Below are 12,987 nucleotides of genomic sequence, written 5' to 3' on the forward strand. Positions count from 1 at the left end.
GAAAGTTATAAAATGCATATGTGCATGTATAGCTGCACTGTTTGTAACGTTTTGTTAAAAAAAGGAAAAGCAGATTGAAAAGATGTGTACAACATTTTTAAATGGCACCTGGTTTGTGGAAGTTTAATATGTTGGCAGTACATGCATACATGCCAAAATGGTCTATTGCAATCTATAGGTGTTTACCAAGTCTTGTTTTTTTCTTTGCATTCTGTGACTTGCAATTCCACTCCTCCCATTACAAAACTCTGACTACAAGTCCCTGAATGCAATACAAAAACAGGACTGGACTGGAAGTTTCCAAAGTGTGACATCTATATGGAATGAAAAATGGGCAATGCTGTGTGTTTCAAAATATTTCTTTTTAAGAGCATTTTCATTAAAGTAAAGAAATTCAAACATGTATTTATAGCAGCACTGTGCAAAAGATTTTTAGAACATTTTAAAGTGTTTCAACACAACAAGCACCACTTAATAATATTGTACACATCTTTTCCATCTGGTTTTCTTTACTTTTACAAACAAGTTCCACACAATCTTTCTATAAATGCATAAATGCATTTTCTACCTTTCATGAAAATAGATCTAAAACTACATTTTTTAAAGCTCAGCCTTTTCCATTTTTCTTTTTTTTTTTTTTTTTTTTTTTATTTTGTATGGTTTATTTTCTAAACCTTTAAAAGAGAAGCAAAGACACATTTAAGATTTTTACAACCAGCATGAAACCACATCTCATTATTTCATTTGCGTAGCCTCGGGACTGTGTACAAGATTGCCAAGTTGTGTGTCGGATGACTCCTCCGGCTAAGATAACACGAGGCTGTCCAATCGATTTTTCACAGCTCGAAGAAAGATGACTAATGCGTGTAGCAATGGCCTTTTAGTTTCTACAAAGAGGGCTTTCCACCAGTCGTCCCTGGACAGGCACTGATAGTTCTTTGTCACAGGCCCGAAGAGAATGTTCCTTTCTTTCACTAGACCAGGACAATTCATCGTCAAATGCTTGAGTGTTTCATGTTCAGTTTTACACAGACGACACATGGGGTCCGGAGCCACGGCCAGGTTCCAAAAACAAAGACGCTCTTTGGTCGGAAGAACATTCAACCTAAACTGTAGGTATAGCTTTCTCGACCATGCGTCCGGGAAGCAAGACAAGTAGGTCGGAATGGTGCCATACGCTCTTGCCTCAGGAGGGGCTTCCCGGGTTGTGCGCGAAGTCGATCTTTGTTTACAAGTGTGTATCCAATCATTTCTCCACAATTTCACTTTCGCAGCATCAGGGTTTTCTATTAGCATTTGGATTGAGATGTCATAATTAATCAAGACATCATAGCACAGCTCATTCCATTGAGACAAGATAGTGGATGTTTTCTTGATGTCTGAATTATGAAGAATTTCAATTTGTGGCTTTGGATTGGACACTTTAGTTTTTCTGAACAGACTTAGGAGGTTCCAAGCAACCCTGGCTTGCATCGAAATGTATCCAAGCTCATACCTTACACATGATGTTGAGGTCCCTTTAGGTAGGTGTAGAACTTTGGACCAAAAGATGTTTTCCAATGAATTCCATATTTCGTTCCCACATCCAAACGCGTTTTCACCACCATAGATCAGGGACGGAACTACTTTCTGCTGAAAGAAATTTATCGTAGGCTTTAAGGAGAATTTGCCAAATCTCTTGTTAATTAATGACGCTTGGCAAGCCAGCGTCCGACATTTGCATTTTACAGATTCCAGCCAGGGCGCATCATTTCTGCTTGCGCTTAGTCTCATACCTAGATATGTTGTATTTGGCACGATCGTGATTGGATCTTTACTCAAGTACCAAGTGAATTTTTTCTTATTATTTTTTACTCCACGCAGGTTCTCGAATACCATGATTTCACATTTGCCTTTGTTGATATTTAAGCAGTTCTCTGTCAGGTATTTTTCCACAGCGATGAGTTTGCGTTGGAGACCTATCGGTGTGGAATCCAGGAGAATGATGTCATCCGCGTAGACTAAGTAGTCAACATGCGAGCCGTGGATTTTGGGTGGAAACGTAGCTAAGCCAATCATGGAGTCTTTGAGGTCAGAGATGAACAAGTTAAAGATTGTTGCCGCCAGAGGACAGCCTTGTTTGACGCCTCTTGATGTCTCAATAGGAGCTGTTAAAGTTCCCTTTAAGTCTAGTCTAATTTTAATGGAGGTGTCTGTATGGAGTTCCGCGATGGCAGCTAACAGGCTTGGTGGACAGTTCCACTTGCTCATCTTTTCCCAAAGTAATTCTCTATTGATACTATCGAATGCCTGCGATAGGTCAACTAGTGCAAGGTAGACCTTGGAGTTTACTCGAAGAGCTTCCATTTTCAATAGATTTAGTAGGAGTAAGTTGACACCGCACCCCACGCCCTTGACGAAGCCAGTCTGTCTTGGGTCGACCCGATTAGACTTGGCGGACCATTCAAGAAGTTGTTGCTGGAGGAGGGAGGCATACACTTTCCCTAGGACGTCAAGTAGGGCAATGGGTCTATAATTTTTGGGGTTTCTGCGGTCTCCTTTTTTGAAGATGGGTATAATCACAGCCGATTTCCATGAGGCCGGGGTCTTACGACTCTTGAGGATCCTGTTAAATAACGTCTCACAGAAGGCTGCCCATTCTTCTGGGTGCTGTTTGAGCGTAAAATTCGTGAGTCCATCCGGGCCAGGGGCCCTAGAGGCATGCAAGTTCTTTATGACTCTCACGATGTCGTCGAAGTCAAAGACGATGTCCCATTGAGTTATATTTGGCGGAACCCAAACGGTGGAATGTTTAGTCTTCTGAAAGAGGTCGGAGTAGAAATCTACCCATTCGGCCTCTAAGACTAAGTTTGCCTGGAGGGCATGTTGTGGAGTCAAGTTATCATTAATGAGTCGCCAATAATCGGCTGGGTTTGTACTCTTCATCTTGGACATCATGAGCTCAGCGTCGTTCTGGAGCATAATCGATTTATGTGACTTCAACCAGTTCTTATATCCCTGTTTGATCTTGCGTATTTGGGTGGTCGAGTCACTGGAGTTTAAGTTCCCTATATGTCTCAGTTCACGACGAAGAAGCCTTTTACGTTGGAGAACCGCAAGATCAAATTTGTGTTTTTCTGTGAATTGAGTATGTCTTATTTTGTTCTTCACTTCCTGGTATTGAGTCAGGGTGTGTGCATACTCTACCATTCCCGATGCTTTGAAGGACGACACAATCTGATCCATGTCATTAGAGTCCAGGTTTAGCCGAATGCGGCCAGATCCAGTCCTGACAGCGTGGGGCCAAGGGGCTTGGCATGTATAGGCTTCAGCAGAGAGCGTCAGGGTTACCATGTCGTGGTCACTGTGGGTCATGTACACTACCACGAGACTGCTGATTTTCTTATGAAGGTTGCTAGATACTAGAATGTAATCCAATGTTGATTTTGACTCTCCTCTTCTCCAGGTAGGGGCCGCTGGTATGTCTCCGGTCGTTTGCCCGTTAAGGGACGTCATCTCTCGAAGATCCATTTCCATACGCCATTGCGTTGTTACTTCTTGTTCACGCTTGTTTACGATCTTTTTATGACCGGAAGTGTTTAAATGGTTAATGCAGTCAATATTGAGGTCACCACAGATGATTAAGTCTTGTGTGGGCTCTTTCACTATAAGGTCGTCAATGACTGATGTTATCTCATCAATGAAGTGTTTAGCCTCAGTGGCCTTATGGTTCCAATAAATATTGATAATACAGAGGTTGGAAGCCATTACATGTTCGGCGTCCGCCAAGCTGACCGTGACCACCTGAATGAAGGGAGAGATGTTTGCACAACTCATGATTCTGTAACCTGAGGCGATCCTGACGGCAACCACAAGACCAGCCATGGGTCTTCCTTTGTTCTGCTTAATGGCAGGATTAAAAGCAATTTCAAAGTCTTCCATAATAGGACTTTCACATATCCATGTCTCCTGTAGACAGATAATGTCCGACCCGTCTGACCACGAGACGTTAAACAAGTGGCTAAAGCCCCTGGTGTTCCAGGAGCCTAGAGTGTGTGTCAAACAGTCCTTAGGATCCTGGCGTTAACATGATTTCCTTGAGCTTAGCGAGGCAGCGACCCACGACCAATCATTAACGTCCAACGCCTCAGACGAGCATTGGGTAGTTAATACCCCATTGGTCTTCGCATTGGCCGCTCCTTGTATTGTGATCTTGAGACAGTCTATGCTTCTTGCTGCAAGTGAGATTTCTGGACCGGTGGTAAGGGGTGCAGAGGGTGTTAGTGTTGCAGTAGACCTTATAGGAGATTTACGCACTTGGTTTTTTTCGTCCGTTTTATGTAGAATGAAATCATCTTGCATCGGGTTTTCTTTGACGTGCGTTGGTGCTAGGGATATGTCGAAGCCCAAAGACATGAGAACCGGAGCTGCTTGAAGAAAAGTGTCAGCTATCAGCTTCGATTGTAAGTGTAGTACCACGGCATCATTTTTGTTGTCATTTATGAATTCCACAATTTTGAGATCCTCAGATTCAATGTTTCTGAGGGTCGGTACCAGGTGGCATAGCCACAGAACGTTGTGCCGATTTAGAATTAAATCGTCAGTTGAGTCTATGCGTTCTAGGAACACTTGATGAAGCGACGCAGCATTTCCTGACAGGCAGCCTTGTTTGCGATGAATAGATGGGTTTTTATTGGCTGTGGAGGCTATTTGCAAACTTCTATTGTTTTTTGGCTGCGGTGGTGGATGAACTTTGGTACCTTGTGAGGGCTCAGGTGTACGCGCCCGTCCTGCAGGCCTGGTTGTAAAGGTTTTATTGACATAGGCCGGCTCTTCCGAGGCACCATACACAGTGTGCTGGCAAACACGGTCTTTTGCTGAAGCCATAGTGTTGCAGCGTTTTTCTTCCAAAGTCAGGAACACCTTTGGTTGACTGACTAATCCGTGGGGCAGAGGAGTCACCGCCTGCGTTACTTCAAGTAGTGTGACCACTCTGTCGGATTGGGAGCTTGGCGCATTTTGACACACGTTGGCGTACTGGGTAGAAGTCTTGATAGGTGCGACACTGTCATCCGAAGGAGGCCTGTCTGTACCTGATGACATCTGCGACAGATCTTTAGAATTGTTTTGGTCCATTGGGGGTCCAGTACTAACGGGCTTAAACACTGTGGGGATGGCACCAACCGTAGGAGTCGCTTCAACACGCGCACCCTGGGCTTCCACCTCAGCGTCTCCGTATACTGACATGTTGAGCAGGGTTTCAGAGATGTCGCACGAATTTGCGATGCTGCTACTGGGTTGATCAAGCTCGATTACTACTGTGTTGTTCTCGGAGCCAACAGCTCCGTTGTGTTCTTTCGTGATTGTTCGGTTTACAGTAACATTCACAGTTTTGATGTTTCTCAGAAATTTTCTAGAATCCTTGCCACGTCTTGATTTTTTTGATGGTAGGTTCTTCGATTTCTTTTGAGGCCCCTTTCCCTTGCGGATCTTTACTGTTGTATCGATTGGGGCGGAGGCCTTATTGGCTTTGAATATGTCGAAAATTTGAGGGGACACATCAGTTGTCTCTTTGTGTGAGACTGCAATCGGTTCGTCTATAAAGTTTGGACCTTGATTTTGATTTGGACCATGAATTTGATCAGACGAGGTGGCCGTTTGCGGGTCCAGAAGGGCCAAGTTCTCCACAGATTGGCTTACCAACAAAATGTCTTTGAAGTGTGGCAGGTTATTTGTGTTGGTTAGGACCATAAGGGGAGTTTCCACTGACAATTGAACTCTAGGAGTGTTGATAGTGTTGTCAGGCACTAAAGTGGGAGACACACGGGTACAACTCGAAGGAACGATTTCAATGTCATTGTTGTCGTGAGAGGTAGAGCACAGCTGGTATGTTGAATCAGGGAGGGCTTTAGGTTCCACAGCCACGCCTCTGTTCACGGCCAACCTATTTGTATGGCCGAGCTCTGTAGAATGACAGCACAAGGGTGCCACGATTCCTATCGCGTCTACGGACTCAGTTGTGGATCTATTCTCGCATTTTTGTTGGAAAATGTTAAGAGCTTGTTTTGCGACTTCAGCCAATAGTTTTTTGTCCAAGTTTGCATTTTTGTTAACATCCATCAGAGATCCCAACGCCATCTCTGCCTTATTGTTAGTGTTCAACACCGCGGCCATGTGCAGCGTATGCGTGTTTTCAAAGGTTTCCAATTTGGACTGCAAGCCTGCTACAACCACTAACAGGTCTTTTATGTTCTCGTTTAGATGTTCGTACATTTTAAGGAATGGTGCGAGGGATAAAGTCATGGATGATAGAATAGTGGATTGAATGCCAGGCATATATGGCGTTTGACTCATAGTGCTGTTACATTCTTTCTCATGTTCCACCTTGCGCTTTCTGCTCAAAGGGAGTCGCCTAATTTTCGGATATGGGCGATCCATAATGGATGAGTCCGAGGATGAAGTGTCACTTGAGGATACGTAGCAGTCATGGGCTTTCGGTGAGCCTACGGCTTCGTGACATATTTTGGCGTTCAGCCTGGCCGAGGGTTGGGCCAGAGCAGCAACCCCTTGTTTCGGAATCTTCCTCTGTGAGCATTGGAAGCTCGGGGAAATGCTCGAATCGGCTCTTCTTCTTTTTGACGGCCCAATTTGGTGGACGTGTTGGCGATTAGCGAGGTTGCTCAACGCCCTACCATGTGCGCTGGATAACGAGTCATGTGCCTCTGTCCTAGGCTCATGTCCTCCGTTAGCTATATCTTTTGAGGTCGAAGTATTATTTCACACTTGATTGATTTGTTTAAGGTCTGTTAGCAGTTTGTTGACCAGATCCAGTGAGTTTCTACGTTGTGAGTCAGTTTTGGTATCCAAACACTTTAAATTGGACCACACCCCTTCGCCATGTAACGGCGTATTGCAGGCTTCTGGGCGCGCACCATGCTCAGGTTCCGCCCTGCCCATAGTCATAGATGGGGGGTCGTGGAATTCGCCTTCAGAGAGCCCGCTATACAGTTTTATTGGAGAGGGTACCAATTTGTCAAGGGCGCTGTAGAACCTCAGCCGAGGCGAAACACAGCTCGTGGCTTCATTTTTGCTCGGGCTTGCGCTGTCAAGGACTACATTGCCTGGCTGGACTGCTAGTTCGTTTGAGAGCAGGTGAAGGGGCACTGGCCACGCAGCGCTGCAAAGGCTCCGGCCAATGGGGTTACTACCTGCGTGTCGAGGTGAGAGCTCCTTGTGACCAGGAGTGGTCCCTGTCAACGGCGGGGTCGTAATCATGGGCAAAGCAGTTTGCGTTGCACTTTCACTCTCGGCATTAACACTCATATCTAACTCTGCCGTCGGCGCTGAGGTCGTGGCCTTACAGGATTCGATCGGAGCCTCAGGAACAGGACAAGGAGCAGCTGTCATGTCGTCTCTATGCACGCTTTCTGTGTGACAGCCAGACGTCGTTGCCTGAGTAGGACAGACAGACGTTGCAGATATAATTGTGTGAGAGGGGGAAGGGAGGATCGCTACTCTTTCCTGGCTTAGGGCCCCCATTCTCATGGTATAATTAAAGTCATACGAATAGGACGCAGTGGACCCATCTTCACTTACTTGGTGGCTTGATCTTTGCGTCGCTGTGTCCATGATTTCACTTGGGAGGCGCCTTGGTGACTGTTGCAGCTCAGCTGGTGTCTGTAAACAATTTTCAGGCGACTCCAGCCTCTGCTTTCTTTGGGCACGAGTTTTCATGGAGACACTACCACTTTTCCCTTTATCGGCAGTCGAAGACATGACACCAATAGTAGCGGGCCACGCACACTTGGTCCGGCTAGTAGGGCACGAGGAGCTCGGATTTCCTCAGGCTCGGCCGTACGCCACAACTCAGTATCCGCGGCCGCAGCAAGCAGCCAAACAGCAAAACAGCAGTTGCTTTCTAGTCACACGCCCTTCGCTCACATGGGCTTAGCGCCGCAAGGGTGCCTGGGTTGCTCTAATGTAGGCACACTTCCTGCCTGGGCGGGCCACAGAGGAGGGGGCGGGGCTTCTCAGCGCGACGGCGCTTCGTTCTCCTTCGGTCTCCTGCGGTCCTCAGATCCTCGAGGTAAGGCAGGGGAATGGACACAAATGCAGCCACAGCAAAACAGCAGTTGCTTTCTAGTCACACGCCCTTCGCTCACATGGGCTTAGCGCCGCAAGGGTGCCTGGGTTGCTCTAATGTAGGCACACTTCCTGCCTGGGCGGGCCACAGAGGAGGGGGCGGGGCTTCTCAGCGCGACGGCGCTTCGTTCTCCTTCGGTCTCCTGCGGTCCTCAGATCCTCGAGGTAAGGCAGGGGAATGGACACAAATGCAGCCACAGCAAAACAGCAGTTGCTTTCTAGTCACACGCCCTTCGCTCACATGGGCTTAGCGCCGCAAGGGTGCCTGGGTTGCTCTAATGTAGGCACACTTCCTGCCTGGGCGGGCCACAGAGGAGGGGGCGGGGCTTCTCAGCGCGACGGCGCTTCGTTCTCCTTCGGTCTCCTGCGGTCCTCAGATCCTCGAGGTAAGGCAGGGGAATGGACACAAATGCAGCCACAGCAAAACAGCAGTTGCTTTCTAGTCACACGCCCTTCGCTCACATGGGCTTAGCGCCGCAAGGGTGCCTGGGTTGCTCTAATGTAGGCACACTTCCTGCCTGGGCGGGCCACAGAGGAGGGGGCGGGGCTTCTCAGCGCGACGGCGCTTCGTTCTCCTTCGGTCTCCTGCGGTCCTCAGATCCTCGAGGTAAGGCAGGGGAATGGACACAAATGCAGCCACAGCAAAACAGCAGTTGCTTTCTAGTCACACGCCCTTCGCTCACATGGGCTTAGCGCCGCAAGGGTGCCTGGGTTGCTCTAATGTAGGCACACTTCCTGCCTGGGCGGGCCACAGAGGAGGGGGCGGGGCTTCTCAGCGCGACGGCGCTTCGTTCTCCTTCGGTCTCCTGCGGTCCTCAGATCCTCGAGGTAAGGCAGGGGAATGGACACAAATGCAGCCACAGCAAAACAGCAGTTGCTTTCTAGTCACACGCCCTTCGCTCACATGGGCTTAGCGCCGCAAGGGTGCCTGGGTTGCTCTAATGTAGGCACACTTCCTGCCTGGGCGGGCCACAGAGGAGGGGGCGGGGCTTCTCAGCGCGACGGCGCTTCGTTCTCCTTCGGTCTCCTGCGGTCCTCAGATCCTCGAGGTAAGGCAGGGGAATGGACACAAATGCAGCCACAGCAAAACAGCAGTTGCTTTCTAGTCACACGCCCTTCGCTCACATGGGCTTAGCGCCGCAAGGGTGCCTGGGTTGCTCTAATGTAGGCACACTTCCTGCCTGGGCGGGCCACAGAGGAGGGGGCGGGGCTTCTCAGCGCGACGGCGCTTCGTTCTCCTTCGGTCTCCTGCGGTCCTCAGATCCTCGAGGTAAGGCAGGGGAATGGACACAAATGCAGCCACAGCAAAACAGCAGTTGCTTTCTAGTCACACGCCCTTCGCTCACATGGGCTTAGCGCCGCAAGGGTGCCTGGGTTGCTCTAATGTAGGCACACTTCCTGCCTGGGCGGGCCACAGAGGAGGGGGCGGGGCTTCTCAGCGCGACGGCGCTTCGTTCTCCTTCGGTCTCCTGCGGTCCTCAGATCCTCGAGGTAAGGCAGGGGAATGGACACAAATGCAGCCACAGCAAAACAGCAGTTGCTTTCTAGTCACACGCCCTTCGCTCACATGGGCATTTTTCATTCCATATACATGTCACATTCTCAAACCTCATTCATTACATACCTTACACTGCCATCATTCTCCACCTGCTCACACATATTTGTATACCGTCATATATACAACACTTCACCTTAAATATAATGTACTCTTGTTTCCCAACCTGTACATTAGACACCAAACACTTCTGCAACAACATGCCACCATTTCATTACCACTAGTCCATAAGTTCCCCTATTCTTGAATCACACTGCATCACATTATAAATAAATTGCACCAGAAACACAGCACTTCTTTCAGTGAAATCAGCAGCACACAAATAATCTAGACATGCACCTTTTTCTCACACCCATTTTGCCATGTTCCTTCTAATGTCCCAAACAGCACTACTCATACTCCAATTGTTCTAAAAACATAGTTAACATACTTTAGTACACCACCCATAACACAACTTTATTACCCCTTTCTCCCAACAAGCCCACTTACCTTTATGAATAGGAAACTCTCTTACTATATCTACTTCACCATTAGCACATATACCCACTAACTTTCTTTTACAATTACAGGAAAGAAGAAGATTCCCGAAGACAGCAATCTAAAAAGTACACTTGTCATATCCTACAAAGTAATTACATTAATATAGCATATATAACTCTCTAATTGTACAATGTACTTTCACTATGTAGTCGCTCAGAGTAGTCTTTTCAAATCACCATTAATGTAACTCAATGCTCATTACCATTACATTGCAACATTCACACTCTTTCTATTCCCATCGAAACACCACTTTATAACATACACTGTTTTCCTCAAAACATCATGATGTCCCTATTTATTCAATCACAGCACCACTCCCTTACTCAGCAACCTAAGTCTGTCATGCCTGTACAGACTCTTACTCTTACAACCTTCCCAACCACACCTACCATCCCACTACAATATCAAAAAGCACTCTATCTCTACAATCACACTCACACACCCATGCACAATACATGCAAATACATTCCACAACTTCCAGATCCAAACTTACTTTTTTCCCCAACAGACAAAACAAAATGCCTACTAAAAAGCAATTCTGTAGAAAACAAAGAAAAAATAGAGCTGATAAGACTACAAGCAAGCCATGTAGTCACCCACCTCTAAAACTATTTATAGAAAACATTACAAAAAAGCTAGTAACTTCAATAAACAAAACAGAACCAGCCAGCACTAAAACAAGTAAGACCCCTCTTTCAAAAACTAAAAGTAAAAAAAGATGTAAAAGCAAAAGCACACCTACTTATGAACCGAACACTATATCTACCAATGTTAAAATAGCTGCTGTAAATCGTTCAAAAAAATTGAATTACAAAAAACTTTTCACCGTAGAGTTCTTCACAGTCTTATAAAAACAGCTGAAAAGTCACAATCTACTGTAAAAAACTACCCCAGGAGACTAATCCTCGAAGCTCTAATTGACAGCATATTTCTACTTAAGAGAAAGTTGTTTACATTGACTTCAAACAGAATGAAACCACTGACTAAATGAATCAATGCATTACTAAAAATACTTCCAAACATGCAAAATGCCAATATAGATATCTTTTCAAACTTCTGTGACGGTGAATGGGTTCACAGAAGCAGCACAGAACCATATTTCAGTGAAGAGGCTTATAAACAAGAACAAAAAATAAATAATAATTGCCATAGACAGTAATGGGCGAGGGTATGAAATGGTAGGAGACACCATTATGGAAAAAGAAACCCTTAAAAAAAGGCCCCCCACACACTTTCAACCCAATATTCTTTTTGCCCAAACAAACCGTCCAGTCTACAAATGGACATGCAGCTCAATGGGCCTCATCATGACTTGGGCAGTAATGTTAGCGCTATTAGCGCGGGGGCTATTAGCGCGACCGCCATAGCCCCCGGCGCTAATAGCGCGGGATCACGAGTTGGACGGACTTGGAAGTCCCCATTCCCCATTGAGCCCATTCGGGAATGCCCCATTCCCCATTGGGCTCAATTGGGAAATTTCGCGCTCTTACCACCGGCAGATTTCCCGCCGGCGGTAATAGCGCAAATTTTCAGCGGATTTCCCCCGAGCTCAGAGCTGGGGAGAAATCCGCCGAAGTCCTGCTTTGGCGGACCGTTAAATCCAGCGGTATTAGCGCTACCGCCGGATTTAAGGGTTACCGCCAAAGTCGTGATGAGGCCCAATGTGTCATGTATGCCAACATTCCATGGACCCTTGTCCAGTGTGCAGCCATACTGGATTACAAAGACATTCATTAACCTGCAATTCAGGAACTGCTTGCAAAAGCACCTTCCACACATCAACATGTTAGCGACACACCATTCCACTATATGGAATCTTGTGCACAGACTTTACTATGCATAAAGTCCAGTTCTAGAACTGCTAAATGTAAATAACATTCTCCCACATAGAACATGCAAAGGAATCCTTTGAGAAATAGAGCACATCCAAAGCAAATACTTTGGAACTGAAGTTGACTTAGAAATTTCGGTAACTTCAGAAAACATTAGCGAAAACCTCACAAAAACCAAACTCCTAATTAACACATACAAGACACGCATGTGGTGTTCCCCTGGGCTCTATCCTTTCATATTCACTCTTTAACATTTATCTCTCCCATCTTGCTCACCTTTGCACCATTTTCTCCCTGCACTTCCAGTGTTATGCAGATCACACCCAACTCTTCTTCAGACTACCCTCTGCATCTCATCCAATTTCCTCTATATATCCTGATTACCTGTCTACCATCCAGCCTTGGTGCACCTCCAATGATCTCTGTCCCAATGCCAGCAAGACTGACATTCTTCCTATCAGGAATTCTGTTTACTCTTTTCTCCCTTCACTCTGCCACCATCGATGGACTCTCCTCCCATTCCTATGAAACCAGAAACCTGGGAGTTACCTTCGACTCCTCTCCCTCTTTCATTTATCACATCATGGACCATTCCAGGAAGGCCCATTTCCAACTCTACCTCCTCTGAGGCATCCTCCCTTTACTCACTTTTCCCCAGAAGCTTAATGTCTACAGAACTCTGGTACTCTCCAGGATGAACTATTGTAATAGCCTCTTTCTCAATGTATTTTCTTCTTCTTTCCGGCCTCTTCAACTAATCCAGAATACGGCTGCAAGACTTATCCTTGGTCTCAAGCCCAGGGACTGTATCTCTCCAGTCCTAAAATCTCTCCACTGGCTCTTGGTTGCTGCAATGATCAAATTTAAATCCCTCTGCATCATCCATAAGGCTATCTGGGGCCAGTGACCAAGCTATCTGTAACTTGCTCTCACCAAATG

Source organism: Ambystoma mexicanum, chromosome 7p (assembly GCF_040938575.1).
Source record: "Ambystoma mexicanum isolate Mex_15411 chromosome 7p, UKY_AmexF1_1, whole genome shotgun sequence".
In the NCBI taxonomy this organism is placed as follows: Eukaryota; Metazoa; Chordata; class Amphibia; order Caudata; family Ambystomatidae; genus Ambystoma; species Ambystoma mexicanum.